The sequence below is a fragment of the Lissotriton vulgaris genome, chromosome 7 (genome assembly GCF_964263255.1).
Source record: "Lissotriton vulgaris chromosome 7, aLisVul1.2, whole genome shotgun sequence".
In the NCBI taxonomy this organism is placed as follows: domain Eukaryota; kingdom Metazoa; phylum Chordata; class Amphibia; order Caudata; family Salamandridae; genus Lissotriton; species Lissotriton vulgaris.
The window spans coordinates 34,757,057-34,773,578 of record NC_141695.1 but is presented as its reverse complement, the minus strand read 5'-3'; positions in this window follow the sequence as shown (position 1 = coordinate 34,773,578).

The window sequence follows — 16,522 nt, the reverse complement described above, 5'->3', positions numbered from 1 at the left end:
TGGACCGAATGTGGATCAATGTCACACACTCCCCCAGTCAAAAGATCTGGGCCCAAATCCATCGTTTTTTTGCACTCCACACCACCCTGGGTTAGACAATGGCGATATGCAAATCAGATCTGTTGACTGGGGGAATGTGTGACATTGATCCACATTCGGTCCATCACTTGTTGTTTTTGCAATTGCCGCCCTAAGTGCGCTGGGGATGCCCAGACGTGGGTCCCAGGCACTCCACACCACTTGGAGTCAAGCTAGCCGGGCTGATGAGAGGTGTTACCTCGAAACCGGTCCGGTCCTCGGATGCTTGATTCCGCTCTGGGAAGGACATGGCTTTTGTAGTTCGGACTGGACTGTTCCCATGGGGCAACAGGGTCAGAGCTGATTTGCATATCGCCATTGTCTAACCCAGGGTGGTGTGGAGTGCAAAAAAACGATGGATTTGGGCCCAGATCTTTTGACTGGGGGAATGTGTGACATTGATCCACATTCGGTCCATCACTTGTTGTTTTTGCAATTGCCGCCCTAAGTGCGCTGGGGATGCCCAGACGTGGGTCCCAGGCACTCCACACCACTTGGAGTCAAGCTAGCCGGGCTGATGAGAGGTGTTACCTCGAAACCGGTCCGGTCCTCGGATGCTTGATTCCGCTCTGGGAAGGACATGGCTTTTGTAGTTCGGACTGGACTGTTCCCATGGGGCAACAGGGTCAGAGCTGATTTGCATATAGCCATTGTCTAACCCAGGGTGGTGTGGAGTGCAAAAAAACGATGGATTTGGGCCCAGATCTTTTGACTGGGGGAATGTGTGACATTGATCCACATTCGGTCCATCACTTGTTGTTTTTGCAGTATTTAACCAATACAGCATATTCCTGTCCTTTCCGCCTGTGCTGGCGCTGTTTTGGCAGCCTACCGCCATTGCAGGCACATTTGCACCACGGTGCAAGGGTATCTGTGTTGTAAGCACAAGTGTTTTTGCACAGGAAGGGGCACCTTCCTGCACAAAAACAATCCATAGAGACGTTTTCCAATTTCTACGTGTGCAGCACAGAAATAAAGATATTTCTCTTCATTACGCCTCACCTGGGAGGCTTAACTTTTTGCCGCATTCCCAGGTGTGCCAGGTATGGTAACAACGGGAATGCCTAAAATACAAAGCAATTTGCGTGGGAACACCCCCCACAACGCCCATAGAACGCCGCCTGGATGCAGAGTGCGGTAACTCAGCGATTTGTGCTGCATCGCCTTACTCCAGATTTATGAAGCCACTAAAAGCCACACAATCTGGCCTTGCATGAGTTACCTTCCACATGCACCACTTTGTGGGGTGCAAACGTGACACAAGTCTCTCATAAATATATCAGTAACCAGACACTGATATCCTGTCTCTTGCACACCCTCTTGTTAAACCTCATTTTAGAACATACATTTACTTTTCCCATAGTTTGTGTGAAATCTCTCCTTTTCATGAATAGTATGTAACAGGGAACACTTTGATTTATCTTCCATTTTAAAAGAGCAGGATATAATTTATAATTGGAATGCAAAACATTTGGTTCACATGCTACTAAAAACTTTTCCAGTAGGAAAATGTTCAGCTGGCCTGACTGTGCTTTAAGAGGACAGTATTTTATGATGGATGCAGCGACTGGAGTCCAGCCATCATTCCATTCAGTAGATGTTGATTTCACAATCGAATGTTACATTTTTCATTAGAAATGTTTTACTTAGTAAATTTCTATTTTTCCAGACCAGGTGGTGGCCAATAACACATTTGTGCTAGGATCATATTGATGGGTTCTTGCTGTGAAGAATTTAATGAGGATGACACATTATCTGTGTATGAATAAATGATATTACAGCCTAAAGGGTGATGCAAGGTTCCAATATGGGATGGTTTTCACAACTGGTCTGTCTGGTCGCCAATGTAAAGGGCACCGTTCCCTCACGGTGAGGCTGTCAGAGCCATTATGTTGTGAGTTCACTTCATCCTCGTTGTGTATAAATTGATCCTTGTGGCAAAGGAAATGGAGAAAGGCGAAAATGTTGCCAATAACAGGAGATATGCAGAGGAAGATGCACAATTTACTTCCTCCTCTGCTTCAATATCTACTCCTGCTCCTATCTGTTTCCCTCGTGTTCCGATTATTTTCCAGTTCAGCAAGAAACATAGGGCCAGATTCACAATAGTAATCTGAGACAAAATCCTAGCTTTACGACTTTTGGTGTTCAGAAAGCGCATTAAGGAGTAGTAAAGCTAGGATTTTGTCTCAGTTAATCTTCAGTTTTGTTCTTAAGTTTAACTTAAGACCACATTTTAATTTTAACTGAGACAAAGTTTTGGTCTTAAGTTTAATTTTTGGTTTTAAGTTTAATTTAAGACCAAAAAAAGTTTAACTGAGACAAAATCCTAACTTTACTACTCCTAAATGCCCTTTGTGAATACAGAAAGTCGTAAAGTTATGAGACAAAATCCCAACTTTTCTTCTCCTAAATGCCCTTTGTGAATACCAAAAGTTGTAAAGTTAGGATTTTGTCTCAGATTACTTTTGTGAATCGGGCCCATGGACATTTGTTTTATTCTGCATAACGTTCTCTCTTTGTCTAGATTTGCTGTTTACGCTTACATAGCCTAGGAATAAATACATATTTGTGTCATTTTCTATTATCTTAGTTTGGCTGTCTTTGGTTCTTTATCTTAGTAACTATTGCTCTTCTCTCAAAATTAGCCTTCTCAAATATCTACTAGTCCCATTGCATGTTTTCTCTCCCTTAAGCAACAATCTCTTCACACTCCATATCTTGCACCACTTTGTTTTCTTCAAAGTTGCACTTTTCATGATTTGCTTTTAAATGCCTCTGTTCTCTTCCGCTATGTGTTTCCCTCATCTTCTTCCTTGTAGTCTGCTTTGTATTTTCTCTTCACTTTTCCACACTTCCCTGTGCTCTCACTCACTTCAATCATTATTCCAAGAATCATTATTCCAAGAACTTCCTCTTCCCAGTCGATCTGTCTCAAGGCGCTTTACTTTGAAAAGGATGCTGAAGGAACAACTCTTGCTGCCATCAAGTACAATCCTGCTTTATCTGCTTATTATAATGTATCTCTTGTTTTCTACCATTTATGGTTCTGAGGTGTCTTGGAAAAAGTGCTTTAAATAAATCTGCATAGAATAAACATTGTCAATTCATGGAAATGCTGAATAGTCTAAAAGCAGATATGTAGGTGGTCTGCCTGTGCTCTTAGACTGTCCTTAGGTGTATGATGGATTTTCAGGATTATCTATTTCAAGGATGCCTATGGTTCCACTTCTCTGATACATAATGGGGCATATTCCTGAACTTCAGTTTGTAGTACATTTAGTAGCACTACAGTAGTGCAATTCACCTACTACAAAATGTTTTTCGCACCTACATGTGGAGGCCTCTCGTATCTCATCAATGCGGAGATCCCCACCACACTTAAAAGCACGTTTTAGTAAGAAATGTAGGAGGAACAGTGAGGAGTGAAATGAAAATGAGGGCTGCTGACTGTAAAACGGGAGAGGAATAGATAGGAGTTAAGAAGGGCTAAAATGGGTTTAGGGAAGACATGTACCCACCCACAAAAAAGTAACCCAGTCCTATTAACAGACTGCACTTTTAAAACAACTACCGACAAAAAAGTCCTAAAACAGTAATATGTACTGCAGCCCAGAAATGTACTAAATCCAGTACACCAAATGGCCAACCAATGGCACTGTTAACACCCTGCCATTTGAATTAATAAGGCAGGGACTTGAACTAAAACTTCCCAAGAAATAATGTTAAAAAACGAATTTATCTTGACTCTATACACATACTAATAATTTGAATTTTATGTTAACAAAATGATATAATACATTTTAAAAATATAAATTTTCATTCTAAACTATTCTAATGCCATTTTACATTTAAAAATAAATGTAACTTTAATTGTATTTAAAAATAAATGCATTAATTCAAATTAATTCTACACTTAACGTTTAGTAAATAATAACATTTAATAACTAAATATACATTAGGTATGATTTTTTTTAAATGATTTTAATTCCTATATATTAAAATGTATTACATATTTATTTCAAAATAAAGTAGAACTTGCTGTAGTATGTTTTACTATGTTCTACATTCAAAATAAATATATAAAATTGACCACAAAATATTTTTAAAAGTTTAATTTGCTTTTTACATATTTTACATGTTTTATCATAAGTAGATGGAGACTTCCACCTACATGTGAAAAACTCTTTTTTTCCAACCAGCAACGTAATCGGCCCCTAATTTATAACTTTAAACTTGAAAAAGGTGAACAACCATAAAAGTACATTTACATAGAATTACAGAGAAGAGTTCTCCCAGAATAGTTTTAGGTCCAGAGGAGGGAGGAGAAGAAACCAAAGCTAAGAAGTACCTCTAGTCAGACCTATATTTCTTTTTCAGTGATAATCTTCACAATATCTTTCAAAAAGGATGCTATATGCAAGAAAAAGACATTTAATTTATTCAAACGTTATTTTTATTATTTTTCTCATTTTTACCATTCGATTTATATAGCAGTATGCTTGATGGAATGAATGGTATCAGGATAAGATGATTTGTTTGGGGTTCATTTTCTCATGTCTAATCATGTTTTGCTTAGCTTGATTTACAGAACGTGGCACTTAAATCTTTTGTATGTAAACAAAGTATTATGTATTTATGATAAAAAATATAAATCGAATGGTAAAAATGAGAAAAATAAAATTTTATGAAATTTTGAAGAATCGCCCGTTTTCCATGTTGAAATTGCGATCTCGCAATTAGCGATCTCGCAATTTGCGATCTCGCTAACTGCGAGATCGCAAAAACGGGAAGTCGCATTTCGAGCCCATTGATGACATCACAGCCAGGAAGTATGCTTTTCCCTCCCACAAACAGATAACTGAGCCAGACAGTGGAAGCAGCATTGTGAAGAGCTCCACAACAGTGATTTTGCAGCACCCCAGCAGGACACATACCACCAACATGTCCCAGGAAGCAGCAGGGAGCAGTGGCCAAGAAAGGAAGAGAAAAATAAAGTTCTCTGAACAAGAACTTGAGTACCTCATAGAGGGGGTCTGTAAGTACCATGGACGCCTCTTCGGCAAGGACTCAAGGAGGGTGCCAGAGGCAGACAAGCGCCGGATCTGGCTGCGCATCCGCGCAAAAGTAAATTCTGTCGGGGTGAGCCATCGGTCAATCGACGACTTGAAGAAGCGTTGGTACGACCTGAGAGGTCGCGCAAAGGAGAGCATTGCAGTGAGGCTTGGGGAGCAACTTTCCACCAGTGGAGGGGATCCAATTGCCACACCCAACACTCCATTGGAGGGCCTTGTAGAGGACATCCTCACACCAGAAGCCTATGTGGGTGTAATTCAGCTGGACTCGTCCCGACCCAGCCAACAAACACAAGGTAAGTGCCATGCGACTGCGACCCCGTCCCCTAACAATGCCCATGACTCCTGAGCTAGCAATATGACATCCCCAGTAATGCAGGCCATGAACCCCTGAAATGCCCCAATGCATTGTGGTAGTTGTAGTGTAATCATAATTCCCCAGATAGCCCAACCCAGCCAGACCCGTCAAATCATAGTAATTCCAAAAGCCAGTCAGGGAAAGCAAGCCTGCATGCATGTAGTAACATCTCATGTGCAAGATACACATCATTAATCAGGCACCCTTGTACATCACAGGTGCTGCCGACCAACCCAGCACTGACAGCGAGGCCCTACATGTCTAGGAGGTACAGGAGGACAATGAGGGAGAGGGCCAATCTGACCAACAACCAGGTCCATCCCAGCAACCTGCAGTGATTCCACCACCACCCATTGTGGCCAGGGCCACCCCTGCTGCCACAGGTGTCCAGCCACCACCCCAACAGACACCCATGGCAGTTGCACAGGCAAGACGAGGTGCACAGCCGGAGCAAGATTCCAGACCAGGGTACTGAGGCACCAGCATCGTCAAGCATCAACAGGCACGGGCAGGGCACTCCATCTACCTGATCCTGGCCTGGCCATTGTACGCCACATGCTGGCGGTACACCAAAGACAGGTGCGTCACCTGGCAGCGATACACCTTGAGCTGCAGAAGACTGGCTAAAATGTCGGACAGATGACCGCAGCTGCCCGTGAAAATAGCCTGCTGCTGGTAGCCCAGCAGGACATGACGCGCCGCCGCCACCGCCAACTACTGGCCGCCTGTTGGCCTACACCAGGTCCAACCATATAGTAGGCAATGCTACATCGCAACTGTCACGCAGATCACTTGCCATGCAGGGTCAAATGGTACAGTGTTGCCAAGATGTGGCCAGGTCACTTGAACTGCTGACAGCAGCAGTGCTCAGCATGCGGCCCACTGCCGATGGTGAACCAGGGGGGGTTGACGATGTCAGTGAGGTTGCGTCGACCAACAGCAGCATGCCCTTGCCGCCGGTGCCTGTACGCCACCGCAGCATCAGGCCCACAGCAGGATCACGGGCCAACACCGTCCCTCAGGACCCTTAGAGACAACTCGGTGCGTCTGGACGTAGGCGCCAGTAACAACTTTGACACTGTCTGTAGGCCCATGCTGTACACCTAAGCAAGCCCTCTACCCCTGCATGGGGAGGTATGAAGCACTACTGTCCTCATGTGACACAAAGGAAATCAAAGACCACAATATTGTGAATTAACAATAAAAGTTTAAGGTCTCACTTAACTCCAACTCATGTCATTATTACATTTGTCATGCATGAGTGCAGTGTTGTGTGAGTGGATTGGGTGCACTAGAAACAGTTAATAGTGATGTGGTTGGGGCGCCTGTGTCCCTCTGCAGGATTTTCCCCACGTGCATGATGCACATGTGGAGGTGGGCGGTTGTCCCCTTCCGACTCACTGCCAGATATCTCCACTGGTATCCTGCGCTTGGTAGAAATGTTGTGGAGTATTGCACACACGGCCATGATGAGGCAGCAGACCTCAGGCGTATATTTGATGGCCCCACCAGTCTTGTGAAGTATGCGGAAACCGCTCTTCAAAAGCCCAAATGACCTCTCAATGCAATTTCTTGTGCGTATGTGTGCAGCATTGTAACGCCGTTGCTGTGGTGTGGCAGGGTTGAGGTATGGGGTGAGGAGGTACTCACGGAGACCGTAGGCGCTGTCACCTGAAGGGAAGAAGCACAGGGTGAGTGCCTGTTCTGCGCAGATACATGATCACAGTGTACTATTTGTGGGCATGTGTACTTACCTAGTAGGTGTCCTTCGCCAAAGTCTCCCCTGGCTAGTCGTGTGTGCATGCCACTGTGCCGGAATATGAAGGAGTCATATGTGCTCCCCGGATATTGTGCCACTATGTCCGTGATGATAGTCTTGGCATTGCACACCATCTGGATATTGAGGGAGTGGTAGGACTTGCGGTTGCGTTACATGTATTCCGTTTATGCTGGTGGGCAGATGTGGATGTGGGTACAGTCAATGCATCCTATTACATGTAGGAATTGCGCGATGTTGTAGAAATGCAGCTTGGTGTCATTCAAGTCTTGTTGGGTGGGTATTTTATTTACAATTTATTTATTTTATTATTTAAGCTTATAGAGCGCGACAGCTACTCGTAAGGGTCTCCCGGCGCTAAGATACTGCAGCTAACAGGAGATGGTTGGCCAAGTAATTATAGATCGAAAAGCCAGGTCTTAACAGCTTTACGAAAACATATAATGCTGTCCTCAGACCAGATGGCCAGAGGAAGGGAGTTCCATAATTTGGGCCCTAAGTAAGAAAAGGAGCGTCCTCCCATTCTGGAGCGCTTGATCCTGGGAAATGAGAAGAGGCATTGAGAGGAAGAGCGGAGGGAACGGGAAGGAAAATAAGGTTTTACTAATGCCTGTAGATAACTCGGAGCCACCTTATGCCTGATCTTATGCATGTAAGTGAGAGCCTTGAACTTCACTTGGTTTTCAACCTTCAACCAGTGAAGATCACGGAGGCGGTTGAATATGTGGTCAGTTTTGCAACAGCCGCTAAGAAGGCGCGCTGCAGCGTTTTGGACTAGTTGCAGGCGTCGAGTGACAGCCTTGGCCGCACCCAGGTAGAGTATATTGCCATAGTCCGACCTGGAGGTGACCAAGGCACCCACCACCATCCTTCTTGTGTCATCAGGCAACATCCACAGGATCTTGCAAAGCCAACGTATAATGGTGAAACACATAGCAGATACTTTGCTAACTAGACATTGCATTTTCAGGCCCTTGTCAATGACAACGCCTAAATTTTGTACCTGCTCCACTGGTACAGGGAGGGGACCTAGGTTTGTTGGCCAGTGTCTCGAGGTCCACAGGTTAGGCTTCTGTCCTAGGGCAAGGACCTCCGTCTTCTCGCCATTCAGCTTGAGTAGGTTGTGGTTCATCCATTTTGCTGATTGCTGGTTGGGAATGAGATGTAGTGGTGTAGCCGGGTCAGCATTGCCTCCAGGAAACTCCTTAGGCAGTGGGACATGGTGGGCTGGGATATCCCCCCTGCATCAGCGACTATCCCCTGGAAGCTTGCGGAGGCCAGTAGGTGCAGGCTGCACAAGACCTGGGCATGTGTGGGCACGGCATTGGTCCTCCTTGTTGGGTGCTGCATCAGGGGGTCTAGGTCCCGGATCAGCTTGATGATCATTGCCCCATTCAGGCGGTACTTAGAGTAAATTTGCTCATCAGTTTGGCCCAGAAGGGTGATCCGCTGGCGGAATATTCGCTCCTGGATCCTGCGTCTGTTCCGTGCTGCTCGCTGTAGCCTTCGCCGCCTGACCACCATGTAGAGTCCTGGCATTGTGAGAGTCCTCATGCTCCAGCGGCATGTCCTTAACTGTGTTTGGTCAGGCCTGCACCTGTTGGTAGTTTGTTAACGTTTTTTATTTATTTTTTTCCTTACTGGTTACCAACTGGTTTGAGTTCTCCTTAAATTGCGCGTCGCAAATAGCAATTTTCGGGTTTTTCGCATTTTGCGATTTTACATGAATTGCGTTAGCGATTATTTAGCGATTTCGCATTTTAATTAGCAGAATCAATAATTTATCGCAATTTCCGATTCGCTGATGGGCTTCTTCCTGGATTCTGCGAATTACTTTGCGATTTCGCAATTTTAGAGTTTTCACTTTCATGAATTCCTTTTCTTCAAATTGCGTTCGCAAATTGGCTTCATGAATCTATCTGTTAGACATTCTGACTAACAAAAGTTAAGATGCTTTCTGTGAGGAAACCATTGCTCACTCTTGGCAGCTTGGCTACAGCATCAATACTTTCCTCAAGTGGTACCACCACCATTCAAAACAGCAAGCAGCAAAGAACATGAAGAACCCTTAATGTGCAATTTGAGTTTGTTACAGGGCAGTAATTAGTTCAATGAAAACTAAAAAATGAAGACGTTATGGTTTAGAAATCAAACGTTACGCCAAATATAAATAGAGATTACTGTCAAAAAAGAAACAGGAACAAATAATTTGTTTCTCAAAACAGGGCAAAGGGGTCTCCATGTATTACATTTTGCAAGGAATCGGAAGCATGAGTACCTCTAACTTATTTGATGAAGTTTTTGGGGAGAAGTAAATGTGTTTAAAAACAAGTTCTGCTCATGTGTAGCAATATTTCTAAACTTCTAAACAGGAAAAGATTTGCTTCTCTGCTGAGAAGTGTGGCTCAATGGTTAGAGCAGCAGACCCTGATGCAGAGGTCTGGCCTGGGACCAGGGTTCAATGTTATGTTATGTTATGCGTTTTTATTAGGCGCACAGATGCTCCAGCCAAGGAGCGTCCTGGCGCCCGACAAGGCAGCTGCACAACACAACAAAACAATAAATCAGACAAATTTAAACTAAGGGAATAAAAAAGTTTTCACCGCACGGCGAAAAGAGAGCAGATCCCCAAGGGCACGGATCGCCGGGGGAAGAGAGTTCCAAAGAACCGCCGCACGAACTTGAAAGGAACGCCCGCCGGCCCTACTCCGCTTGAAGCGTGGGACAACAGCCAGTTCTAAATCAGCAGATCTTAAAGCTCGGGCTGGAATGTAATGGGCCAGAAGTGTAGCAAGGATCATAGCTGGGGACCCCTTCAAAATCTTATAGGCGATACAGAGGACCTTAAACTGGATCCGCTGGGCCACCGGGAGCCAGTGCAGTGAACGCAGAGTACTAGAGGTGGGGCACGATCTGGGTAAACCTACCACCGATCTTGCTGCGGCGTTCTGGATCCGTTGTAGCCGCCCAATCTCTGCCTGGTTCAGGCCTACCAATAAGGAGCTCGCATAATCCAGCCTAGAGATGACGGTGGCTTGGATCATGAGTTGCCTAGTGGGGGCATCAAAGAACTTGAGCACTGGACGGAGCCCACGCAGAATGCCAAAGCAACAAGCCGCCGTACGTTTGGTATAACAAGCAAACATAAGGGAAGGGTCCAGCCAGACCCCGAGGTTCTTAAGCTCGGTAACCGGGATGGGAGTAGGACCCAGATCCCCTGGCCACCATCTCTCTCCCCAAAGTTCCGGTTGTTTGCCAAAAATCATGACCTCGGTCTTACTAGCGTTCAGCTGGAGACAGTTGGACGTCATCGAGCCGGCGACCGCCCGCAGTCCTTGTTGGAACCTGGGGGCATCGACTTCGGCATCCCCGCTGATCGTGACCGCTAGAATGAATGAATGAATACCTTCTTCTATAGCGCATGGCTACTCTTAAGCATCCCAGCGCTGTAAGACAAAGGAAAAATAAAGACACTATTGGAAAAGGTGCGTCTTTAAGCGCTTCCTGAAAACAAGGTGGTTTGACTCATGCCTGATGACATCTGGGAGTGCGTTCCATTCTTTAGCTGCATGCACCGAAAGTCGACGGCCACCCATCCGGGCCAGCTTCATCCTGGGAACTACCAGCAAGTTCCGCTGGTTGGATCTCAGAGATCTCACTGATTGGTGGCGACGAAAAAGGGGATCCAGGATAGGCGGGCCAGCACCATGGATGGATTTATGCGCCATGCACATGGTCTTAAAAGTTATCCTTCCCTTGATGGATAGCCAGTGCAAGGATTGAAGTGCGGCTTTTGCTGAGCATCTTTTAGGGACTTTCATAAGCAGTCGAGCAGCACAATTCTGTACAGATTGCAGAATTTTTATGGTGCCGACTGGGGCCCCCATATAGACGGCGTTTGCGTAATCCAGCCGTGACATAATCAATGACTGGACTAGCAGTCTTCTGGCTTCGAATGGCAGAAGGTCTAACACTTTTTTTAAGACTTTCAGCAGCCCATAGCAGGTTCCGGCTACCTTTTTTGCCTGGTAGTGAAATCCTAGAGAGGAATCTAGCCAGATCCCTAAGCTTTTTATATGAGTCTTGGGTGCTGGGGGGGGGTCCTAGGCAGTGAGGCCACCAAGGGTCAAGATTAATTGGGGCCTTATAACCTAGGAGCATGATGTCCGTTTTGGCCCCATTTAGCTTTAAAAAGGAGGAGGTCATCCATTCCAGAACCTTGGTGAGACACAGGGTCAGATTGTTGATCCCCTGATTTGAAACATCGTTCCTCACCAAGGAAACCACCAGCTGCGTGTCATCAGCGTAGGTAACGAGTTGGATTCCCCAGGGAAGAACCACCTCAGCCAAAGGTCTCATATAGATATTAAACAGAGTTGGGCTGAGGGAAGAACCCTGGGGAACGCCGTGATTCAGTTGCAGCTGGCTGGATGACACCTCTCCCTCAAAGACAGAGAAACTTCTGTCTGATAAGAAAGAATGGAGCCATTTGATCGCCACTCCAGAGACTCCTGTGAGATGCAGCCGATGCAGCAGAAGAGAGTGGTTTACTGTATCGAAGGCTGCGCTGAGGTCCAACAGGACCACCGCAGCACAGCCTCCTGCATCCACTATACCCCTAACTGCCTCCACTACTGCTACCAGGGCTGTCTCTGTTCCTTGTTTTGCTCTAAACCCGGTCTGGGTGGGGTGCAATCCTTCCGTGGATTCAATAAAGGAAGAAAGGACCTGATTCACATATTTTTCAGCTATTTTGCTGATAGTTGGTAATAGTGAAATAGGCCTATAGTTGGCCAGGTCTTCAGGGTCTAAGCTAGGTTTCTTAAGCAAAGCTCTGACCTTGGCCTTCTTCCATTTGGGGGGCACTACACCGGTGGCCAGAGACGCGTTGATGACCTGCGTTATCACAGGGCATACTGTCCCTGATACCTGTTTAAGAACTGCCGGGGGAGCAGCGTCTAACGGGGAGCCAGATTTAAGATTACTAAGGAGACTATCCACTACAGCCAGATCCAATGGAGGAAAGGCTTTGAGATCTACTGATGGGTTAGAGTCCAAGTCCAGGTCCTCCTTTTTTCCTCTCTTCCAATTATCTGGGGTGTCTGTCACTGATGCAAAGCCGGAATAGATGTTAGACACCTTAGATGCGAAAAATATAGCTAACTCATCACAGTGTTTCTGTGGATTCTGAATAGGACTAATAGTCCTGGGTGTGGTTGCCAGGGATTGAAAGATTTTAAAAATTTCCCTGGGGGCGTTAGCTGCTTCCGCAATTTTACTCTGATAATATGTGGTTTGTGTGGTTTTTATTAGAGTTTTGTAGGATCTCAGAGTTGACCTATATTCATTTTTCGCAGCAACTGCGTAGTTCTTTCTCCACTTCCTTTCCGCACGTTTACACAGTTGTTTGTGTTCCTTGAGTTCCCTGGAATACCATGGTTGTTTATTGGGACCCTCTCTATGCCGTAGCTCTTTTTTTGGGAGAATAGGATCTAGTGTGGAGTTGATCCACTGTTCAAAGGCTGGGTGTCATTGGCGTATGACACCATTGTCATACCCCATTGCCTGACAACCTCAGCTAGCGGCCTTACGTATAGATTGAACAACGTAGGACTCAGCGAGGAGCCTTGGGCTCAATTTCCTTGGACCTGATAATTCTCACCTCAGTGCCTAGTCTAATCATGGGTCCCACTCTGCAACTCTGGGCAATAGCTTGCTTAATCTCCACAAAGGCCCCAACAACGCTAAAGATGCCTGGCCTCCACCTTGGGGGTGCCCATGAGTGGAAAATAAACAGGGAAAAACCAGGAAGGGTTCCTAAGCGGTATACGGACAGCACCAGGACACCACCGTTGGAGGTAGCTCTGAGCTTTACAAATGGCATTTACATATAATGTTCCTTTTTAAAAAGGTTTCCAAATATTCAAGGCTAGTTCTCCAGGCACTATATCTCTGCCTGGGAACACCCACAGCTCCAGGTAAGGCCCTCAGCAAACTGTTAGGTCCATTTGGCCCTCAGGATTGCTTTCAGGAGCCAAAGCTCTTTCTGTGTCAATAATCTAAACTTTCTAGACATATATTAGTTGTTCCTTGGGGCAGGCAGGCGTAGTTTCCAGTTTAAATTGGACTCTGGGCGACCAGACTTCCTCTCTTGTGCATTCTAAGCAACCAAATATGAGTTCCCCACAACTTCTCTATCCACAGGGTCAGCAATAGGCTAGCATTACATGCCCAGGAACATTACCTGTACCAGACATTCAAAATAGTACTGGAGGCAGCTTTCTCTTTTGACAAACTAGGGAATTTGTTATTATATAATCAGGCCCGTAATGATTTATCTCTAAGAAAAGTGATCTTAAATCCTCAGGACCCCTCCTCACCTATGGTTATAGTTCTATTCTTTTCAGGAGAAAGATATCTTCTAGTTCTTTAATTCCATAAACAGCTCTGAAAGACATGTTTCCTTTGTTTATACTGTTTTCTTGAAATCCCCAAACTCTGCCTTTGGGCAGCTTAGTTACCCACACCAACTTATAAAGGAAAATTCCACCTCTAAGCCCCCATTTGCGCCAGCTTCCACATGTAACCGGTCATCTGTGTTGCATTGGCTAGGAATATAATTGGAGTACTGTGGCTCTTACTAGCCTAAAGAGTGGCTTACTTAAGATGTTAGGAAGGTGCAAAGATTAGTGAACACCATGATCCCTCACATTGCAGCTGTGGTTCAGAGAAATAATATTTGTCTAGCTTCATAAGTTATGTTTACTAGGATTATGATCTGACTTATAGAGGGGACTCTGTCTCAAAGCTCTTTTTTGAGTCAGGCAGATTGTCTGTTTACTGATGTGATGCCATCAGAAAACGTAAATTAGTTGCCATTGGAGACATAGCATTAGACTGCCTGCCCAATTTATAGTGGATGGCCTGATATCTATTCCATTGGTTCACTACTGCCATGTAAAACTTTATGAACAAAAAAGAAATAATGCTAATATAGCTGAATAGTATTCTTGTAGCATGCTGAAGACATCCTTAGCTTGCTGAGAGTTGACCACAACATTTCCCTATTACCCAGGTTGCAGGAGCATTTTAGATGAATGAAGGTACTAAATAGTGTATCTTTCTTAATTGTGAATACTTTGCAAAGATCTTGTATAGTCAGAAAATACTGTTTTATAGTAGCAACATCTTTCCTGAACCCGGTTAAGGCATCTCTTTGTATTACCTCAGTCCCAACCTGCTGATGGGTCCGATTCAGTAGTTATTTTCCAAAGATTTTCCCATCGAAATGCAAGAGTGAAGACACCTATAATTTGCATAATCACTCCTGGAGATCTCGTTTTATGATTGTACTATAAACACAAATATGCATGATGGAGGAATAAATCATTTTGATATAACTGTATTCATCAGTTGCAGATGTGCATAGCCCCAAATGTACATATTTGATTTAATGATGTAAGCAGAGACCCTGCCTGGGGCCTGGACCTTCTTTGATTTCTGGCCACTAATAGCTGGTTAATTGTGATAAGGTCTAAAGGATTTCCCTAGTGTCATTTATTGTTAGTATTCTATTAAAACTTTGTGAAGAGCAGCACCCACATATTTGTAAAGGGTTGTCTTGTTCCCATGAGAATTAGATGCTTCCAACCTACAGAAATTCCTTTGAATGTTATTCTTGGATGCCATTAGTAGCTGCCTCAATGCCACATGCTGGCTACCCGCTTCTTTCCCCTGTGGGGTCCTGATACCAGGATATACAGACAATCAGTGGCTTCCCTAACGTCTCATTATTTTTGCTGGCTTTCTTCATATGATTTTGCAATCAATCCCTCTCATTCTATGATATTTTTAAAGATTCCTCTCTTTGGGATTGCTTAAACTAGTGATTACAAATGGTTGAATGAATAACACCAGATCCTGAACATCTAACATTTGGATATGATTGTTAACACAGCATAACAATGCGTTTGTACTATTTGACTTTTTTATTATATTTAACCGTATAATAGTAAGACAAATAAAAAACGGACAAATATGTATTTTTTGTAAGGCAAGGCAATATTTTTTTATTTCTAACATAACTTATGCACAATAGTATTAACTGAAAGACCCCTTAGACACCCAAAGTAATATAAGTAGTGTCATGTTCCTATCTACATGTATAAACTGCCTGCCACTCTTTCATACTCGTCAAACCGTTGCCAACTGATTTGAATTAGCTCGTTTCCAAACCACTAAAGCTCTCTTCATATTTCTTTTTTTATTTCTTTAAAAAGGCGGAAAGATAATAGTCTTTTAAGGACATTTCGGGGCATATTACCAACAACTAGCGATAATTATCGCTATGTTGGTTTAGCGGCGATATTTTTATCGCCGAGCTGCGGCGATTTTTATCGCTTAGGAACCTTGCTATTATCAAGGTTTCTCTCCTAAGCGATAAAAATCGGCCGAAAAGTCAGCGATATTCATGCATTACCGAGCTAATGCTCTTAGCCATGTTATCCACCTACCATTGGATAGCATGGCTTAGAACTGCTCAGGGGCAGGTGTTAGCTTTTGGAGATATTCCTGCTTAGCGCAAATATCTCCAAAAGTTGGTAATAGGAGATAGCGATGTTAGCGACTGTTTCCAGTCACTAACATCTTGGCACGCCCACTTTGCATGTCATTAGTGATAAATATCACTGACATGCAAAGCGGGGCCCAAGATGGTCGCTATCTCCTACTAGCTGTCGCTAACTTGTGTTAGCGACAGCTAGGTAATAGAGACATCATTTTATCTCCGCTTTCTTGGCTTTTAAAGCCAGAAAAACGGAGATAAACCCCCTTGATAATATGCCCCACACTTCCTTAGACGGTGAAAAATTATACAACATCACACAGTACTGCCAGATGATGGCCAGATTTCAAGGTGTACTCAGTAGTCAAGCCCCCAATAATTTGTAATTAAAATGCTTTTGTTTTTTTTGTGGAACAGGTAATAGAGCATAGAGAGCATGGAGAGCATAGAGAGCAGAAAAAAAGAAAAATATTTGCAGGAAATATATCCTTAAATAGTTTATTTGTGAAAATCCAAACCCATGCTCAATGCTTTCCAAAGTTGCCAACTTTATAAATGTATACAATTGCAAGGTTTGTGATATTTGCAACACATCCTTGAACAGAATTGGGTTTTTGCCAAACTGTTCTTTATGTACCAGAGGTCACACTATATCTAAACGATAATCCCGT